Here is a 22,836-nt window from a genome sequence, read left to right as displayed (position 1 = left end):
TATCTAATTAATATATTTTTAAATAATAATTAGTTTTTTAAATTTAAATTAATAGTGCACACACATTTAAGTGTGCCATATATATATTAGTCGTTCTTTATTTTTGATCTTGAAGTTCTATTTATCATTAAATTAAAATATTATTCAAACTAGCAGATTGATTATGAACACAAACTATTTATAAAATAATAATAAATTTTGGGTAAATCCTAAATTTATAAATTGGTATCTTTTCAAAACATTTGATGGCATATGTGATTGAGATATATTTACATTAGAAATTAATATAAAAACTTTGTGTATTTTACAAAAAGAAATTAATAAAAGAAAGGGTGGGGGGGCTAATGGCAACTTTGGGAATTACAAGTGATACATGTCGTCATCATCATCTTCATACCCAAGAAACACAAAACATTTCTCTCTCTCATATTTCTCAAAGTCTGTCTCTCTTCACTTCGGTATGAAGATGACGAATGCGAATTCCTTTTCTTCTTCTTCTTCCTTTTATGGATGATTTCTTAGAATCTTGATGTCATAGTTTTGGGAAGAAATTGTACTAAAGATATCCCATAAAAGAAAAAATCCACGGGTAAAAACCCTAAAAATCACCATCCTCTTTCCGGCCATTTTACCCAAAACCACCGTCCATCCACAATCCCACATTTTAAGCCACACCCCTTCATTTTCCATTTCCTCTATTCATGTTACGATTCTCGCCCAAAAAAACAGAGGAAAGAATAAGGGGGGAAAGATCAGCAGAAAGGGAGGGAAGGGTTAGGGTTGAGTACCAGCGGCGGCGGAGGATCTGGGTTTATGACTCCGGAGGGTTATGGGGACCTCTTGTCTTCTGTTCCAATGTAATTCATTTTGACGCTCTCAGCCTTCCAGTTTTCTTGAAATATTGGGTGATGAAAACTTGTTAGTTTTTCACTTTTGAATGTATGGAAACTGCGCTTTTGGTTTTATCATTGGGTTGAGAGTAGTTCAATTCTAGTCTTCTTGGTTGGTTTTTCCTGGAATCATGTTTTAGAAGTGTTCTCTTGTTTTTCTTGGGTAAAAGATGTCTAGAGAACAGCACGTTTTTCCCCCCTCCAGTTTTTAATTTCTTTAGGGTTTTCCTTAAAGATGGTGGGTTGTTCGTTTCTTGGTTGATTTCTTTCAAGAATTTGGTTGGCCTGGCAGGGAGGGTTTAGTTGTTTATTAACTGCTGCACCACACAGGGATGTTCTTGATTGAATTCAAGTTTTTCAATTATCTTCTTTAAGGTTTTTATTGAACTTTAGGATGTAAGAATTGGAGTGAGAATGCAGATTTTTGTTTTAACAAAAAAAATGCACCCCAAGAAGATCATGCTGTTCTTAGATAAAATTTGGCTATTCTTCTTTCTCTTTGGGTTTTCATCCATTTTAAACTGGGACCTGCAGAGGAGGTTTACCTTTCTGGTTTTTTAAGTTACAGCCATCCGCATATATCTACGAATAAAGCCTGATTATGCATTAGTTATGGAATTTCTATGGCAAATAAAAGAAACAGAAAGGGCTTGTATGAAAAATAATAGGCATGCATTTCTAACTAGGTATTGTATCATTATCACAGATCTGTTTCTTTTGATCCCTTTATTTGTTGTTAGGTATGACTAACTCCATCTTGTTGTCAGCATAGTTCAAAGCTTTAATATTGGAACATATGTGGATATTGTTTTGTATGTTCTTTTGGTAGTGGTCATGACTCACAAGGAAAATATGTTATGGTCACCTGTACAATTAAATTAACAGTCGCGTATTGAATTGACAGTTGTTAATGTTTTCATTAAGTCCTAACCGAGGACATAACTTGTCTTAGCCTTACCATTGCTTTATCTGCCACTTTTATTGTATTCCCTCTCACTTCTTGTTTCTTTGCTATGGAACTGAGCTCTTATGACAATTTGCACATTCTTAATTTATAAAATATAGAGTTTTCTAAAACTAATTTACTAATATTTTGTGTTTTTCATGGTTGTTTCAGAGATTGGTCATTTTCCTGAAATGGCCAATAACTCCCAGTCCACAGGCATGCAGGTATCGAATTTAAAATGCTTTCTTAAATAATATAGTTTGATAGTGGTTTCTACTTAAGCACATATTCTTGATGTATTTGGTGCACATTAGTTGATTATGTATTATATTACATGTGAAGTAGTTTGCCACTACTATTACGTTAACGTGATTAAATGCTATTCCCATTCCTGTAAAAGATAGTGTAGTTATCTAACATGATTAAAGGTGAAGGCGATAAGCATTCTTTTTTACATTCAAGTCTCCATTACTGCTGTCGTTCTTGGTTCATACTTGAATTAGTTTCTTCATGTAATGCTTAATCTTGGTTGTCTTATACGATGATTCATTTAAAATAAATAAATAATCATAAGCTATGCCATGTTATCTCCATTGTTGAAGTGTGAAGAGCATTCTTTATAGTCAGTGCTTTTTGTCCTGCGGGGGGGCCCTTCTTCGCCTTCCACCTAAGCTGCGCAGGAAAGGCCCAAACCCAATCCCAGGGAACAGTCAAGCTTCATAGGGTCTTTCTGTCCAAGTGCAGGTAGTCCGCATCTTCACAGACATGTCTATTTCACCGAGCCTCTCTCCGAGACAGTGCCCAGATCGTTACGCCTTTCGTGCGGGTCGGAACTTACCCGACAAGGAATTTCGCTACCTTAGGACCGTTATAGTTACGGCCGCCGTTAACCTGTGAACTACTATAGGAGATTCATCAAAGGCTATTAACAAGATATTTCCTCCACTCCTTTCAAGTTCTAATAGTTAGCATCGATATATCGGGTTTTACGTAATGCTGGGATTGGTTTGACATTGCCATGGTTAACCTGTGAATAGCGCTCACCTTTGTCAATTATGTTGAAGCTTTTTTCCGGAACTCGGGGAAAGTTTGATGCTCTGGCAACTAATATGACTTAGGATAAATATTTCAACGTGGTTAACCACAGCTAAAAAGTTGATATTATATTAATCTTATGTTACGGGGACGAGGATTATACTTTGCTTTCGTAGAAGCTGCTAAACTTATGTTCTTCCGTATTTACTAAATATGCTTTTACACTATATTTGTCATGTACTTGTCTCTTCTCTTGTCCAGTGTATCGTGAGCATGCTGTAATTGGAAGTCCTGGATGTAATAACTCATCTATATGTTTTCATATGTATAATTTAATGGAAAAATTGGGCGCTTTCTTGAAAGAGGATGAGGAAAGTTTGACTTAGACTTGTAAGCCTACTCGTAATCCATCTAGAATCATGATGAATCATCTGATTTCTTTATGTTTTGCAGGGTGATGCTGAATTTGTACCCCCAGCATTGGTGATAAGTTGACAACTGCTGGGCTTTGCTGCAGTTTTCTTAATTTAAATAAAATAGAATACAGTAAAAAATGGGGGGAGCTTGTTCCAGGAAGCAAGACCAGCCGGTAAACGAGGATAACCTGAACCGAGGGGTTTCTGGTGGATATACTAAAAGTGGGAGCTCAAAATGGCTTGGAACCTCATTTTCTAGATCATCTATTGGTAAGGGAAACGAAGTTGCCCATCTCTTATGGATCTGTGTATATATAAAATTTGGCAAGTATGTGTGGCGTGGTTACTCTATTTATAGTTCACTGTATAAGAGGGAGAGCCAAACTGTTTTAAGTGAATTGACAAGCAATTTTCTTTTGTTGTAGGACATAAACAAATATAGCACCTTCTCCATGCTGCCAAAGGATATAAGTCACAGATTTTTGACGATTTAGTGTGCTCTTCAGGTTTGCAAGCTTTGCTAAGTGAGGAAATGGGTCACAAATTGCTTTGGCTGTCTAAAGGATAGACAGCAGCTGGTCTCATGAGCTCACTTTTCTGTTTGTTCCAGGATCTTAATTTGGTTGAATACCCAGGATTTAATGACAATTGGATGGACATCGTCTCTTCACAGGGTTCATCTCTACTCTCTGTGGATCTTTCGGGTTCGGATGTTACAAAGTATAGTTACATTTTAAATAAAGCCACCAAAAATTTATCCGCCTTCATAAGAGAAAATAATAGTAGAAAAATAAAATTATCTATTTTAATAAATTAATTTTAAATTACAAATATAGTATTTGTATTTAATAAATTTATACCTATTTATTATTTTCTCAATTTACATAATAACTTAGTATATTAATAAACTTTGACCATACATCATAATAAATCCAAATTTATTTTTTAAAACAAAAATTTGGAAAAATTACATAAAGAATAAATTAATTTTAAACTATACTTACTAATAAATAAAATAGAGAAACTAAATGATCCAACTTATCTTTAATGTTTAAAATTATCTATTTGATTTATTATATGCACATAAGAATGATGCGTCAATTAATAAATAAACTTTGACAACAAATTATAATAATAAATAAAGTTTATTTTTTTAATAGTGCAATTTAAATAATAAAATTAAAATTTTAAATTATAATGAATTTTAATAAACAGATTACTAGAAATTTGTTTTACAAAAATAAAAAATTAATTTTAGACTTATTATTTGATTGGAAAATATTTTGATAGATTTCACAAAATAGAGAGAACACATTTATCCATCTCAGATAAATTATACAATTTTCACCTATATTAATAATTAATAAATAATATAACAGGGTAAAATGAGGAAAAAAAATATAAATGGCAATAAAGAGAAATTTATTAACAAAATTGAGAAAACTATTATCTTTATTTCTGTTTAATAAATTTATTTAAAATATACTAATAAATATTTACCACATATTTTACACTTACATTTGATTTCTTCGTAGCAATATAAGATGGTGAATCCTTTCAAATAATTTGTTTGCAAATTAAAAAATAATAATAAAATAAAAATACTAATTTATCCTTCAAAAATTAACCACATAATATTATAAATTAACAATACCTTAGTAAATGAAATAGGGATAATGAAGCCACATTCACAGACCTAAGAATTGAGCAGAATAACAAGTATACTATAGAGTTACTGGACCCAATTTGCTACCACAACTCTATTTTACATACATAATAAATTAATTTTAAATTAGTTAAGCTCTCCTCACATTTGGTTTACAGTGAAAGAAAAAATATATAAGTATGAAATTCCCCTCCACTTTTCTTGCACCCTAAAGTTTGTTTTATTAAATAAAATTTCTACAAGGTCAATATTTTACAAAATATATGTAAATACTTGACCAAAATTATACCGTGTGAATGCAAACAATAAAACAATATGTAATTTATCCATTTCCATGATCTCCCTAATAGGTATAGAATTGGACTGTCCTTTCAATTTTCGATATTGTAATATGTAAAAAATAATTACTAGTTAATAAAATTGAAATAAGTACTTTTTCAAATCGAGAAATTTCTAGAAAACACTTTATTAGATTAATAGATATTTATTTACATAAATAATAAACTATTAGTTGAGCACTTCACATTATATTTTTTTTTAAATTTCCTTATGCAGTTCTTAAAAAAGGTATAAATGATAAGGGATAATTATTATTAAATAAAATTAACTAGTCACTAACCACACAATAATTATGAATAAACAGAATAAATCAATACCTTATAAGGCATTTGAAAAACCTTCATTTGATCACATCCCTGAACTATCCCAAATCACTAGTAGAAAACAAAAATCAGTTACTCATTTTGTCAAGAAATAATATAAATAAAATATAATACATTTTAATTAAAGCCGACAAAAATTTACCAACCTCCCCAAGAGAAAATGATAGCATGAATATGTAAATATATTTTAACTAAAGCCACTAAAAACATTTATTGACCTTACCAAGATAAAATGATCGCAGAACTTGTGTCTGGTGCTTTTGGAAGATTGCAAGTCCACGAACAGAAGATGTACTCCCAATCAAATACAAGTTTGCAACAATTAGTCATACAACAAAGTAAACAAAAGAACCTCTATCTGGGATAGTTTCCAAGTAGAGTTACTCGTTTGTCTGGAAGGAAAATGTAAACATTTTAAGTAAAGCCATAAAAAATTTACCAACCTTCCCAAGATAAAATGATAACATGAAAATGCAATATATTTTAAGTAAAGCCACAAAATGATCGCAGAACTTACTGCTTTTGAACAAATCGCAGAACTTACTGCTTTTGGACAAAGATTTCGAGTCCATCGAATGAAGAGTTACTCCCACTTAAATATGATAAATTAAAAATAGACAGATTATACATACAACAAAATACAAGAGAAGAACCTCTATTGATTCCTTGCAGCACCACAAATAGATTTAGAGCAATAAGATTCAATATCTCCTCTTTCTATAAGTTATTTCTCTTTATCAATAGCTTTTACGCGATGGAACCCTAAAACTAAAAAGTTGCAATATTCACATATGTAAACTCAGAGAACTCTACCTACAATAAGTGGGAAATATGAGATGTGAGTAGCAAGATCGATGCATCAGGTTTAACACGTAATCTACGTTAATTCTTACTTAAGCTAGAGGAGCACAATTACATTAATTTGTTATCTAAGTAACACTGAAAATGCATTCCCTCATCCTCTTTCTCCTGCCCAATTTTTCGGGAACCAAAAGAGCCTTAATGGATCCCCTATTCCTTTATCATTCGACATCAAAAGATAATAATAGACAGAATTCAGAATGTAACAACTAGAGATAAGAGCAAAAAAAAATCATTTTTAAGGGAAATCGAAAAACAGAGATAAGAGGAACATTCTAGTTAATTCACATATTTATACACCATATGTCTGAAAAGTGGTATTAAAATAGCATTCAGTGTAATTAAATGAATGAGAACAATGAATCAATCTACATTAATTCTTCTCTTGCTATTTTAGAAGAACCAAGTAGATTAAATAATGTGTGAGATAACCTTTCATAAATCATCCAATTTACAAGCTCAATATATGAAAATATATTTTACAAAGTAAATTACTTATATTACCAAATACTTTACATAAAGAATAAATTTAATTTTAGATCATACTTAAACTAAGTTGTTGAGCTCCTAACATAAAATTTGACTTATTATTTGATTTGAAAATATTTTAATAAATTTGGCGGGATATAAATAGTAAGGAATCAAGTAGATTAAATAATGTGTCAAATAAATGAAAAACATGCAAGCACATCCCATATAAACATATTCAAATGCAGTTTTTGAGTAATGACTTACTTCTTTCAGTTGTTTCTTTTCCTCCATTAGACGAACTATCTCCTCCTTTGATATTCTCTTTGGTTTCATTGTTTCATATGCCTTTCTTTTTCTCTTTTGTATAGCATCCATCTTTCTCTTGTTGACTCACGATTTAACCCACAGAATCCATTGTACAGGCTTTGTCTTCATATACCTAAGGAATCATCAATTCAGCAATTTAAATAGGATTATAAAATAAACAATGGATCAATTTACATTAATTCACATATTTTAGTATGGTAGGTGATAAGATGGCATCAAGCCCTATCAATGAAAATTCTCTCTTGGATAGCACTAAAAGAAACGTGTCACAGGCATGTCAAACGAATACAACAGGATCCAAAAATATCCTAGCTGCCATCAATATGTCACCACCACTCACATATTTCAGTATGGTCACCGAAAAGATGGCAACAATGTTTCCGTGACATAGCCAATCTCCTAGAAGGGTAGCTTCTCGGGCAAGCTCCAAAACAAAATACAACTACGAGGTAATGAATTCTCTCAATTATTGGAATAATGAGCATACGGAGAACACATATTCTCATAACTTTCATATACTATAAAATCCTTATCAAACAGAATTTCGAGAAGTCAGACATAGGCCTTAAGCACTGTAACAAGTATAAAGGGGACTGACAGGACATGAAAAACTGCTACAGTTAAGAACATTGGTTTCTGAAGTAGCCTAATTGACTCCAATATTAGTTACATTTACTTCATCTATAGACACAAATACTTCAGAACTTTGATGCATCCAGAGGACACATTATCCAAGCATTAGCAATTTAAGTAACAGCCACAAAGATGTGGTAGAGTTGAAACATATAGTAACTACACGTAGGGAACTTGTCCAATGAGGCTTCAACCATAATTTGCTGTTATAATTTGCGACTTCAAGTCTCTTTAAGCTATACAAATCTTATAGTGAAGTAAGTTAAAACACACCTAGGCCAGTTCATCGAGTAAATTGGACTTGTATTAGGTCATTATCCCCTTCACTTTACCACTTCAACCCACCATACTGATGGAATCAGAGTGAAAACTCCCACAACATTTCAACTTGACATCACTATAATGTAGGTTTCATCTATAATGTATGTCCTCACTTCCTCCTGTAAATATCTGAATTTTTAGAAAAATAAAGAATTACATAAACAATCTCGATTATCGACACAACTTTTCAGCTATCTCTCACATTTTTTAATCAGCTTTCTCTTTTGCTCATTATAAAAGTCTAATCCTTCTTTGCATTAGAGATCATTAATTAAGTTTCGCATATTACTTCTTGTATGTGTGATGCCCAAAGAATATTATGAGTAATTCCTTTTCCTTCTAATTCTCTGCAAGAAACTGTGCAGGAACTCTGTTGAGTATCAAGCTGTGTCTTCAATCAAGCGTTCAGATTCCATCCTGCTTAGAATAGCTCCCTATTCATCATTGACAACCACCTTCATATCAAGAAAAAGCCTCAACCATCAGTACATCACTTATACCTAAAAATGATGCTGCATCACTTGCCTCGGCACATATAATTGCGGCCTATTAAATAATAGCAACAAACCTTGTTGTCTAGATAGAGAATACATAATCATAGAGAACGAACCTAAACATTCACGGCCAAAGTCAAAGCCTAAGCCCGTTCAAACATGAAAGATTCTATTGTATGGAACTTTTTCTTAATAAATTGAAAGATGCCAGCGAGCACTACAGATATGTTTTTTCTTGAGTTGCCACTTGCCACAATAATGAAATTAACATTAAAATATTAATTTTTCATGACAAAGATCATAACACACAATTAGCAATCTTTTTTTACTAATCATGAAAACTTGCATTTGAGCTAAAACATGACAAGCCAAACAACTCATATAGCTAAAGTATGCAGTTTTTGAGTAATGACTTACTTCTTTTAGTTCTTTCTTTTCTTCCATTAGACGAAGTATCTCCTCCTTTGATGTTCTCTTTGGTTTCATTGTTTCATATGCTTTCTTTTTCTCTTTTGTATAGCATCCATCTTTATCTTGTCGACTCAGGATTTTACCCACACAATCCATCGTAGAGGCTTTGTCTTCACAAGCCTAAGGAATCATCAATACAGCAATTTAAATAGGATTATAAAATAAACAATGGATCAATCCACATTAATTCACATATTTAAGTAGGTAGGTGATAAGATGGAATCGAGCCCTATCAATGAAAATTCTCTCTCTTGAATAGCATTGAAAGAAACGGATCAGAGGCATGTCAAATAAATACAAAAGGATCCAAAAATATCCTAGCTGCCATCAATATGTCACCACCACTCACATATTTCAGTATGGTCACTGAAAAGATGGCAGCAATGTTTACGTGACGTAGCCAATCTGCTAGAAGGGAAGCTTCTCGGGCAAGCTCCAAAACAACAATACAGCTACGAGAGAATGAATCCACTCAATTATTGGAATAATGAGGATACGGAGAACACATATTCTCATAACTTTCATATACTATAAAATCCTTATCAAACAGAATTTCAAGAAATACTAGCACGAGACTCTTTAGATTTATATAATTTCCACGTGAGATAAAGTAAATAATAATGCTTCTACACCAGGCATTACACAAACTCGAAGCCTAGGAAGCAATACATATCTGTGGAGAACTACAGAACAATAAGTCAAGCTTTTCCATTCCATTTTGGCCTAAATGGCCTACTATACGCAATTCCAGCTGTGATGTGCTCAATTGCAACGCTGTTATTATAAGACTAGTTTCCATGAACAAGTGTTCGGGGTGTTCCAACCGCACAAACACACAAAGTGATTCTATTTTTGTTTGAAAAGCTAGTTTGATTCAAGCATTATGAGTTACAATGGGTAACTTTGTGGAGGTAATAAACGACTACCAACAACTATGCAAGCCACATCCTATATTATTAATGAAAACTACTTCTTACAACCAAAATAAATTAACTAAGAGCCATCTCACTTAAACAGCAAACTACAAACCAAGTACCTTGCATGCAGTAGCGGTTGTGTCTTCATCTTGCGAGCAGCAAAATTGTTTTCCAAGCACTCAATTGTATGTGCATCAAGAGCAACAACTCCAAGTTGGCGAGTGGATGTTGCTTTTTTTCCTTTTTCTTCTTTTTTGGATATTGCTTTTTTCATTTGTTTCTTCTACTTCTTTTTTTTTTTTTTTTGAATATATTGCTTTTTTTCGGTTTCTTTTTCTTTTTGTTTTTTGCGGATATTCCCTTTTTTTTGTTTCTTTTTCTTCTTCTTTCTTTTCTATATATTGTTTTTTTCTGTTTCTTTTTTTTGCTTTATCGCGGATATTCTTTTTTTTTTCTTCGTTTCTTTTTTCTTCTTTCGTCGATATTGCTTTTCCTCATTTGCTTCCTAGTTCTCTTGTGCTTGTCTCCAAGGCATCTTCAGAAATCTGTTGAAAAAATACGAGAAAAGTAGAGAGGTCAATGTAAGACAACCTATCACTTATAAAAAATCGTTGCTGTAGCAGAAATTGTATGGGGCAAACGAAACAGGAAAACTGCAGCATTTCACTTGATTCTGCTGCACATTTTTTGTGCACTAGTTCTGTAGAATGAATTTCAGCAGCAACAGAAATCAATTATGCAGAATAATCCATTTATACATATTGAAGTCTGCAATTCATTTATGCAAAAAAGTTGGAAATATGGAATCTGAGTTGCACAATCGATGCATGAGGTTCAACACGTAATCTACGTTAATTCTTACTTAAGCTAGAGCTGCACAATTACATTAATTTGTTATCTAATCCTAGTGACTTGCCTATTTCCTTGAAAACAGAACTATTTTCAAGTAACACTAAAAATGCACCCCCACATCCTCTTTCTCCTGCCCAATTTTTCGGGAACCAAAAGAGCCTTAAATGAGTTCTTCCCCTTTATCCTTTGTCATTCGACATCAAAAGATAATAGTAGACACAACAAGGATTCAGAATGTAAAAACTAGAAACAAGAGCCAAAAAACTATTATTTTTAAGAGAAATCGGAAAACAGAGATAAGAGGAACAATTCTAGTTAATTCACATATTTATACACCATATGTGTGCAAAGTGGTATTAAAATAGCATACATGATAATTGAATGAATGAGAACATAGAAAATCTTCATAAAAACGTTCACCAATAGGGGAAGATCAATTACCACATAAGTTTCTTTAGGAACTACCGTAGTCCATACAATAGTTCTTTCCATGGGGTTTGACGTCATGCAATATGTAACCCCTTTTTCTGCAAACCTTGTGACCATATGTCCTAAGCTACAAAAGCGAAAAAATAGCTTAGGCGCCTTGAACGCGGTGAGTGGATTCCAAAGGAGGAAGAAACAAAGAAACACAAATAACGAAAGATCCTACCTCCAATTGATCCTAATTCAACCACGTTTTTGTCAATTTCACCTACAATGGATTTTAGAGTATATTTCCCCGTTTCTCACTTCTGCATCTCCATCTTATATTTTTTCATCTCAGCACCTTCAGCTTTTGAAGCAGCTGTAAACAGCTTCTCTTGCTATTTTAGAAGAATCAAGTAGATTAAATAATGTGTTAGATAAATGAAAAACATGCAAGCACATCCACATATAAACATATTCATATGTAGTTTTTGAGTAATGACTTACTTTTTTCAGTTGTTTCTTTTCTTCCATTAGATGAAGTATCTCCTCGTCTCGTATTGTCTTTGGTTTCATTGTTTCATATGCCTTCTTTTTCTATTGTGTATACCATCCATCTTTATCTTGTCGACTCAGGATTTGACTCACAGAATCTATTGTACAGGCTTTGTCTTCACATGCCTAAGGAATCATCAATATAGCAATTTAAATAGGATTATATAATAAATTGACACATTGTCTTCACATGCCCCGATATATTTTTTTTTATTTATACTAATTTAAATTTAAGCTATTTATTAACTTTTTTCATTAAATCAATATATAAAATTACATCTCTTAATAATTAAATATTAAATTATTTAATTAATATATTAATAATTAGTTACTAGGCTATAAATTTAAATTAAAAATGTATAAACTAATTCAAATTTTTATTTTTATTTATAACTTAATATTAATTATCAAAAGATAGGAGAAGTTAAAGCAATACTTGAATGGATTATATGATACCGTATATTTTTTATTATTTATTAACTTATATTTAAATTGTTTGATTAATTTTTTATAGAATCTTTATATTAAATTACATATTTAATAGATATATTAATACGTAAATTTCTAAATTACCAGAAGCTAGAGGGGGTGTCAAAATATGTTTATGAGAATGAAAATATGACCTCATTAAATTTATTATTATTATTGAAATTGTATGTAATTTACTCAATTTAAAATTAAAACAATTAAATTATTTGATATTAATAATTTAAATTTAAATTAGTCTAAATAAAAAATTAATCTGTTATAATTATTTAACTTAAATTTATTGTTTAATATATTAATTAAATAATTTAGTACTTTCATTATAAAAAGAAGCGATTTTATACATAAAAAATAAGAATTTAAATTATTATCGGAATCAGACCGGTTAAATTATTGTGTCACTGGTCCAACAGTGGTTTGACTAGTTGAACCGGAAATATAATATCCACCCACCTCCTTTGCTTCTCCAATCCTAATTGGCAGACGAGTCGAGTCAGCTCGTGACGCTCAATTTTTCCTACCTCCTCTTTCCCTCTTCTTCCCCCCACCCCCTTTTCCTTCTTTTCATCCACCACTAACCTTTTTTCCTTCTTCTCCACCCGATTTGTTATTCAGCTTGTCATCTTTTCTTATAATTTGATTGGGTTGGTCAAGGTTTCACTGGTTATATTGTATGGTTTTAATATTAATTTTTTATTTTTGTTTATAATTAAAAATTTTATTAACAAAAGGTAGAGGGGTCGAAGCAATATTCATGAAGTATAATTTTATTATTTACGTTAGACCCGATGAAAGGTTCGCTAAGACTGGTATTCATTTTTCCTCCTGGTTGGCTCGATCGGGCAAGAGAACGGCCCGTAACCCCCGCTCCTTGGATGTTACAGGCGCGGGGACAGGACAGAAAAAAAAAGTCGGGTATTCTTCTTAAAATTCAAATGTTAAATTATTAGATTAAAAAAATAGTTATTAAAGTTAAAAATTTAAATTAAAAAATTATTTTAAAGTTATAAATTTATATTGGGCTTTGGGCCGCAACATTTCATTGAGCTGCTCCAGAAACTTGGGCCGCACCTACTGATAACGGGATCTGGATAATTTTCCTATTTAAAAAAAAATAAAATAATGTAACCCCAAATTTTTTTTATTATAATAATTTAAAAATTATTTGAAAATGGATGAAAATTATTGTTTTATTAATAATTTATGCAAATTATTATTTTTGTTACTAAAAGGTCCCACATAACACAATATGACCTCATTAATTTTATTATTATTATTGAATATATAATTTACTACCTAAAGATAGTTTTTTAGTTTTGTTAGAACACTATTGAAATCACAGACTTGGGCCCAAAGCTTAGCTGGGCCGCAACATTTCACTGGGTTGCACCAGAAACATGGGCCAATCATCCCTCTGCTGGGCCATTTGTGGCCGAACAATAATTAGGTGTACATATTTTTATTATAACGATTTAAATATTTTTATTATTTTATTAACTTTTTCTCTGTATAATTTGAAAATTATTGTTTTATTAATAATTTATGTAAATACAAAATAATTAATTTTGAATTTATTTATTCTGTGTCTTATAATGACTAAAATAGGCTTATACTAATAACAAAATAATTTATAATGTTAAGAACCAAAATTTACTCATCACAATAATATAAAAATAAAATTTAATAAATTATAAACACAAATGTAATACGATTCAGCTTCTATCATTTTATTTAATCATCAAAATTAAAATTCAATTTATGTCTACTAAATATTTATAAATTTATTCTATAACATAAACACTCAGCATAATAATATAAAATAATAAAATCTTAAATAGAATTTCCTTTTCTTAAATTAAGAATTGTATTACAGAGAAATTATTAGAAATTTATTTTACAAAGATAATAAATTAATTTTAAAATAAGTAGCTTAGCTCTTTTTATTTGGAGATTAAAACTGATGAGGTCCAAATATGTCAAATTAATTCAATAACTAAACTTTGCATTTCTTATCCACTAATTAAATAAAGTTTTGCAACTAAATTATTGTTTTATTAATAATTTATGCCAATACAAAATAATTAAATAATTTATTTTTACTTATGCTAATCAGATGTTTTCTGTGTCTTATAAAATAAGCTTATTAAAAATCTACTAAATAATTTAAGAACCAAATTTACTCTATAACATAAATACTCATATAATTTAGTATTAAAATTAAAATTCAATTTTCAACTTTTATTTTTAATTATTGGTAACTAACGTATATTATTCTTGTATTTGAGAGAAAAATGATGAAGCATTAAAAAACCCTCATATCATAACATCCCCTAGATACACTCAACTATTAAAAAGTAATAAATTCTTACTCATTTGTCAAGAAAAAATGCAAAAAAGTATAGTTACATTTTAAATAAAGCCACCAAAAATTTATCCGCCTTCATAAGAGAAAATAATAGTAGAAAAATAAAATTATCTATTTTAATAAATTAATTTTAAATTATAAATATAGTATTTGTATTTAATAAATTTATACCTATTTATTATTTTCTCAATTTAGATAATAACTTAGTATATTAATAAACTTTGACCATACATCATAATAAATCCAAATTTATTTTTTAAAACAAAAATTTGGAAAAATTACATAAAGAATAAATTAATTTTAAACTATACTTACTAATAAATAAAATAGAGAAACTAAATGATCCAACTTATCTTTAATGTTTAAAATTATCTATTTGATTTATTATATGCACATAAGAATAATGCGTCAATTAATAAATAAACTTTGACAACAAATTATAATAATAAATAAAGTTTATTTTTTTAATAGTGCAATTTAAATAATAAAATTAAAATTTTAAATTATAATGAATTTTAATAAACAGATTACTAGAAATTTGTTTTACAAAAATAATAAATTAATTTTAGACTTATTATTTGATTGGAAAATATTTTGATAGATTTCACAAAATAGAGAGAACACATTTATCCATCTCAGATAAATTATACAATTTTCACCTATAACAGGGTATAATGAGGAAAAAAAATATAAATGGCAATAAAGAGAAATTTATTAACAAAATTGAGAAAACTATTATCTTTATTTCTGTTTAATAAATTTATTTAAAATATACTAATAAACATTTACCACATATTTTACACTTACATTTGATTTCTTCGTAGCAATATAAGATGGTGAATCCTTTCAAATAATTTGTTTGCAAATTAAAAAATAATAATAAAATAAAAAAACTAATTTATCCTTAAAAAATTAACCACATAATATTATAAATTAACAATACCTTAGTAAATAAAATAGGGATAATGAAGCCACATTCACAGACCTAAGAATTGAGCAGAATAAAAGGTATACTATAGAGTTACTGGACCCAATTTGCTACCACAACTCTATTTTACATAAATAATAAATTAATTTTAAATTAGTTAAGCTCTCCTCACATTTGGTTTACAGTGAAAGAAAAAATATATAAGTATGAAATTTCCCTCCACTTTTCTTGCACCCTAAAGTTTGTTTTATTAAATAAAATTTCTACAAGGTCAATATTTTACAAAATATATGTAAATACTTGACCAAAATTATACCGTGTGAATGCAAACAATAAAACAATATGTAATTTATCCATTTCCATGATCTCCCTAATAGGTATAGAATTGGACTGTCCTTTCAATTTTCGATATTGTAATATGTAAAAAATAATTACTAGTTAATAAAATTGAAATAAGTACTTTTTCAAATCGAGAAATTTCTAGAAAACACTTTATTAGATTAATAGATATTTATTTACATAAATAATAAACTATTAGTTGAGCACTTCACATTATATTTTTTTTTAAATTTCCTTATGCAATTCTTAAAAAAGGTATAAATAATAAGGGATAATTATTATTAAATAAAATTAACTAGTCACTAACCACACAATAATTATGAATAAACAGAATAAATCAATACCTTATAAGGCATTTGAAAAACCTTCATTTGATCACATCCCTGAACTATCCCAAATCACTAGTAGAAAACAAAAATCAGTTACTCATTTTGTCAAGAAAAAATATAAATAAAATATAATACATTTTAATTAAAGCCGACAAAAATTTACCAACCTCCCCAAGAGAAAATGATAGCATGAATATGTAAATATATTTTAACTAAAGCCACTAAAAACATTTACTGACCTTACCAAGATAAAATGATCGCAGAACTTGTGTCTGGTGCTTTTGGAAGATTGCAAGTCCACGAACAGAAGATGTACTCCCAATCAAATACAAGTTTGCAACAATTAGTCATACAACAAAGTAAACAAAAGAACCTCTATCGGGGATAGTTTCCAAGTAGAGTTACTCGTTTGTCTGGAAGGAAAATGTAAACATTTTAAGTAAAGCCATAAAAAATTTACCAACCTTCCCAAGATAAAATGATAACATGAAAATGCAATATATTTTAAGTAAAGCCACAAAATGATCGCAGAACTTACTGCTTTTGAACAAATCGCAGAACTTACTGCTTTTGGACAAAGATTTCGAGTCCATCGAATGAAGAGTTACTCCCACTTAAATATGATAAATTAAAAATAGACAGATTATACATACAACAAAATACAAGAGAAGAACCTCTATTGATTCCTTGCAGCACCACAAATAGATTTAGAGCAATAAGATTCAATATCTCCTCTTTCTATAAGTTATTTCTCTTCATCAATAGCTTTTACGCGATGGAACCCTAAAACTAAAAAGTCGCAATATTCACATATGTAAACTCAGAGAACTCTACCTACAATAAGTGGGAAATATGAGATGTGAGTAGCAAGATCGATGCATCAGGTTTAACACGTAATCTACGTTAATTCTTACTTAAGCTAGAGGAGCACAATTACATTAATTTATTATCTAAGTAACACTGAAAATGGATTCCCTCATCCTCTTTCTCCTGCCCAATTTTTAGGGAACCAAAAGAGCCTTAATGGATCCCCTATTGCTTTGTCATTCGACATCAAAAGATAATAATAGACAGAATTCAGAATGTAACAACTAGAGATAAGAGCAAAAAAAAATCATTTTTAAGGGAAATCGAAAAACAGAGATAAGAGGAACATTCTAGTTAATTCACATATTTATACACCATATGTCTGAAAAGTGGTATTAAAATAGCATTCATGGTAATTAAATGAATGAGAACAATGAATCAATCTACATTAATTCTTCTCTTGCTATTTTAGAAGAACCAAGTAGATTAAATAATGTGTGAGATAACCTTTCATAAATCATCCAATTTACAAGCTCAATATATGAAAATATATTTTACAAAGTAAATTACTTATATTACCAAATACTTTACATAAAGAATAAATTTAATTTTAGATCATACTTAAACTAAGTTGTTGAGCTCCTAACATAAAATTTGACTTATTATTTGATTTGAAAATATTTTAATAAATTTGGCGGGATATAAATAGTAAGGAATCAAGTAGATTAAATAATGTGTCAAATAAATGAAAAACATGCAAGCACATCCACATATAAACATATTCAAATGCAGTTTTTGAGTAATGACTTACTTCTTTCAGTTGTTTCTTTTCCTCCATTAGACGAAGTATCTCCTCCTTTGATATTCTCTTTGGTTTCATTGTTTCATATGCCTTTCTTTTTCTCTTTTGTATAGCATCCATCTTTCTCTTGTTGACTCACGATTTAACCCACAGAATCCATTGTACAGGTTTTGTCTTCATATACCTAAGGAATCATCAATTCAGCAATTTAAATAGGATTATAAAATAAACAATGGATCAATTTACATTAATTCACATATTTTAGTATGGTAGGTGATAAGATGGCATCAAGCCCTATCAATGAAAATTCTCTCTTGGATAGCACTAAAAGAAACGTGTCACAGGCATGTCAAACGAATACAACAGGATCCAAAAATATCCTAGCTGCCATCAATATGTCACCACCACTCACATATTTCAGTATGGTCACCGAAAAGATGGCAACAATATTTCCGTGACGTAGCCAATCTCCTAGAAGGGTAGCTTCTCGGGCAAGCTCCAAAACAAAATACAACTACGAGGTAATGAATTCTCTCAATTATTGGAATAATGAGCATACGGAGAACACATATTCTCATAACTTTCATATACTATAAAATCCTTATCAAACAGAATTTCGAGAAGTCAGACATAGGCCTTAAGCACTGTAACAAGTATAAAGGGGACTGACAGGACATGAAAAACTGCTACAGTTAAGAACATTGGTTTCTGAAGTAGCCTAATTGACTCCAATATTAGTTACATTTACTTCATCTATAGACACAAATACTTCAGAACTTTGATGCATCCAGAGGACACATTATCCAAGCATTAGCAATTTAAGTAACAGCCACAAAGATGTGGTAGAGTTGAAACATATAGTAACTACACGTAGGGAACTTGTCCAATGAGGCTTCAACCATAATTTGCTGTTATAATTTGCGACATCAAGTCTCTTTAAGCTATACAAATCTTATAGTGAAGTAAGTTAAAACACACCTAGGCCAGTTCATCGAGTAAATTGGACTTGTATTAGGTCATTATCCCCTTCACTTTGCCACTTCAACCCACCATACTGATGGAATCAGAGTGAAAACTCCCACAACATTTCAACTTGACATCACTATAATGTAGGTTTCATCTATAATGTATGTCCTCACTTCCTCCTGTAAATATCTGAATTTTTAGAAAAATAAAGAATTACATAAACAATCTCGATTATCGACACAACTTTTCAACTATCTCTCACATTTTTTAATCAGCTTTCTCTTTTGCTCATTATAAAAGTCTAATCCTTCTTTGCATTAGAGATCATTAATTAAGTTTCGCATATTACTTCTTGTTAATGTGTGATGCCCAAAGAATATTATGTAATTCCTTTTCCTTCTAATTCTCTGCAAGAAACTGTGTAGGAACTATGTTGAGTATCAAGCTGTGTCTTCAATCAAGCGTTCAGATTCCATCCTGCTTAGAATAGCTCCCTATTCATCATTGACAACCACCTTCATATCAAGAAAAAGCCTCAACCATCAGTACATCACTTATACCTGAAAATGATGCTGCATCACTTGCCTAGGCACATATAATTGCGGCCTATTAAATAATAGCAACAAACCTTGTTGTCTAGATAGAGAATACATAATCATAGAGAACGAACCTAAACATTCACGGCCAAAGTCAAAGCCTAAGCCCGTTCAAACATGAAAGATTCTATTGTATGGAACTTTTTCTTAATAAATTGAAAGATGCCAGCGAGCACTACAGATATGTTTTTTCTTGAGTTGCCACTTGCCACAATAATGAAATTAACATTAAAATATTAATTTTTCATGACAAAGATCATAACACACAATTAGCAATCTTTTTTTACTAATCATGAAAACTTGCATTTGAGCTAAAACATGACAAGCCAAACAACTCATATAGCTAAAGTATGCAGTTTTTGAGTAATGACTTACTTCTTTTAGTTCTTTCTTTTCTTCCATTAGACGAAGTATCTCCTCCTTTGATGTTCTCTTTGGTTTCATTGTTTCATATGCTTTCTTTTTCTCTTTTGTATAGCATCCATCTTTATCTTGTCGACTCAGGATTTGACCCACACAATCCATCGTAGAGGCTTTGTCTTCACAAGCCTAAGGAATCATCAATACAGCAATTTAAATAGGATTATAAAACAAACAATGGATCAATCCACATTAATTCACATATTTAAGTAGGTAGGTGATAAGATGGAATCGAGTCCTATCAATGAAAATTCTCTCTCTTGAATAGCATTGAAAGAAACGGGTCAGAGGCATGTCAAATAAATACAAAAGGATCCAATAATATCCTAGCTGCCATCAATATGTCACCACCACTCACATATTTCAGTATGGTCACTGAAAAGATGGCAGCAATGTTTACGTGACGTAGCCAATCTGCTAGAAGGGAAGCTTCTCGGGCAAGCTCCAAAACAACAATACAGCTACGAGGGAATGAATCCACTCAATTATTGGAATAATGAGGATACGGAGAACACATATTCTCATAACTTTCATATACTATAAAATCCTTATCAAACAGAATTTCAAGAAATACTAGCACGAGACTCTTTAGATTTATATAATTTCCACGTGAGATAAAGTAAATAATAATGCTTCTACACCAGGCATTACACAAACTCGAAGCCTAGGAAGCAATACATATCTGTGGAGAACTACAGAACAATAAGTCAAGCTTTTCCATTCCATTTTGGCCTAAATGGCCTACTATACGCAATTCCAGCTGTGGTGTGCTCAATTGCAACGCTGTTATTATAAGACTAGTTTACATGAACAAGTGTTCGGGGTGTTCCAACCGCACAAACACACAGAGTGATTCTATTTTTGTTTGAAAAGCTAGTTTGATTCAAGCATTATGAGTTACAATGGGTAACTTTGTGGAGGTAATAAACGACTACCAACAACTATGCAAGCCACATCCTATATTATTAATGAAAACTACTTCTTACAACCAAAATAAATTAACTAAGAGCCATCTCACTTAAACAGTAAACTACAAACCAAGTACCTTGCATGCAGTAGCGGTTGTGTCTTCTTCTTGCGAGCAGCAAAATTGTTTTCCAAGCACTCAATTGTATGTGCATCAAGAGCAACAACTCCAAGTTAGCAAGTGGATGTTGCTTTTTTTCCTTTTTCTTCTCTTTTGGATATTGCTTTTTTCATTTGTTTCTTCTGCTTCTTTTTTTTTTTTTTTGAATATATTGCTTTTTTTCGGTTTCTTTTTCTTTTTGTTTTTTGCGGATATTCCCTTTTTTTTGTTTCTTTTTCTTCTTCTTTCTTTTCTATATATTGCTTTTTTCTGTTTCTTTTTTCTTCTTTTTCGCAGATATTCTTTTTTTTCTTCATTTCTTTTTTCTTCTTTCGTCGATATTGCTTTTCCTCATTTGCTTCCTAGTTCTCTTTTGCTTGTCTCCAAGGCATCTTCAGAAATCTGTTGAAAAAATACGAGAAAAGTAGAGAGGTCAGTCTAAGACAACCTATCACTTATAAAAAATCGTTGCTGTAGCAGAAATTGTATGGGGCAAACGAAACAGGAAAACTGCAACATTTCACTTGATTCTGCTGCACATTTTTTGTGCACTAATTCTGTAGAATGAATTTCAGCAGCAACAGAAATCAATTATGCAGAATAATCCTTTTAAACATATTGAAGTCTGCAATTCATTTACGCAAAAAAGTTGGAAATAATGGAATCTGAGTTACACAATCGATGCATGAGGTTCAACACGTAATCTACGTTAATTCTTACTTAAGCCAGAGCTGCACAATTACATTAATTTGTTATCTAATCCTAGTGACTTGCGTATTTCCTTGAAAACAGAACTATTTTCAAGTAACACTAAAAATGCACCCCCACATCCTCTTTCTCCTGCCCAATTTTTCGGGAACCAAAAGAGCCTTAAATGAGTTCTTCCCCTTTATCCTTTGTCATTCGACATCAAAAGATAATAGTAGACACAACTAGGATTCAGAATGTAAAAACTAGAAACAAGAGCCAAAAAACTATTATTTTTAAGAGAAATAAGAAAACAGAGATAAGGGGAACAATTCTAGTTAATTCACATATTTATACACCATATGTGTGCAAAGTGGTATTAAAATAGCATACATGGTAATTGAATGAATGAGAACATAGAAAATCTTCATAAAAACGTTCACCAATAGGGGAAGATCAATTACCACATAAGTTTCTTTAAGAACTACCGTAGTCCATACAATAGTTCTTTCCATGGGGTTTGACGTCGTGCAATATGTAACCCCTTTTTCTGCAAACCTTGTGACCAGATGTCCTAAGCTACAAAAGCGAAAAAATAGCTTAGGCGCCTTGAACGCGGTGAGTGGATTCCAAAGGAAGAAGAAACAAAGAAACACAAATAACGAAAGATCCTACCTCCAATTGATCCCAATTCAACCACGTTTTTGTCAATTTCACCTACAATGGATTTTAGAGTATATTTCCCCGTTTCCCACTTCTGCATCTCCATCTTATATTTTTTCATCTCAGCACCTTCAGCTTTTGAAGCAGCTGTAAACAGCTTCTCTTGCTATTTTAGAAGAATCAAGTAGATTAAATAATGTGTTAGATAAATGAAAAACATGCAAGCACATCCACATATAAACATATTCATATGCAGTTTTTGAGTAATGACTTACTTCTTTCAGTTGTATCTTTTCTTCCATTAGACGAAGTATCTCCTCCTCTCGTATTCTCTTTGGTTTCATTGTTTCATATGCCTTCTTTTTCTATTGTGTATACCATCCATCTTTATCTTGTCGACTCAGGATTTGACCCACAGAATCCATTGTACAGGCTTTGTCTTCACATGCCTAAGGAA

At 30.9% G+C, this 22,836-nt stretch overlaps 2 long non-coding RNA genes across 10 annotated transcripts; one reads left to right on the top strand and one right to left on the bottom strand.

Moving 5' to 3' along the window:
* The first annotated feature begins 235 nt into the window (after positions 1-235).
* Positions 236-3,972, top strand: LOC148787801 (uncharacterized). Its single transcript, XR_016065805.1, has 4 exons — positions 236-857; positions 2,008-2,060; positions 3,325-3,557; positions 3,713-3,972. It is a non-coding gene; the product is annotated as an uncharacterized LOC148787801 (long non-coding RNA).
* Positions 3,973-4,679: 707 nt separating this feature from the next.
* LOC110011483 (uncharacterized) lies at positions 4,680-22,824 on the bottom strand. 9 transcript variants are annotated; one of them, XR_016065773.1, is made up of 14 exons: positions 22,655-22,824; positions 22,392-22,545; positions 22,181-22,295; positions 21,009-21,431; positions 19,919-20,092; positions 17,991-18,165; positions 16,612-16,687; positions 16,388-16,444; positions 11,878-12,051; positions 11,615-11,768; positions 11,404-11,518; positions 10,230-10,655; positions 9,140-9,313; positions 4,683-7,386 (listed from the first exon to the last, which is right to left on the bottom strand). It is a non-coding gene; the product is annotated as an uncharacterized LOC110011483 (long non-coding RNA). The 9 variants fall into 9 exon arrangements; XR_016065772.1 differs by having other exon boundaries at positions 16,617-16,687; XR_016065770.1 differs by having other exon boundaries at positions 4,684-5,666; positions 5,839-5,909; positions 7,212-7,386; positions 16,388-18,165.
* Between the last annotated feature and the right edge of the window lie 12 nt (positions 22,825-22,836).

The sequence above is a fragment of the Sesamum indicum genome, linkage group LG6 (assembly GCF_026168435.1).
Source record: "Sesamum indicum cultivar Baizhima isolate 11 linkage group LG6, ASM2616843v1, whole genome shotgun sequence".
In the NCBI taxonomy this organism is placed as follows: Eukaryota; Viridiplantae; Streptophyta; class Magnoliopsida; order Lamiales; family Pedaliaceae; genus Sesamum; species Sesamum indicum.
Note: the sequence above shows the minus strand (reverse complement) of the source record. Positions and strands in the feature narration are given on the sequence as shown.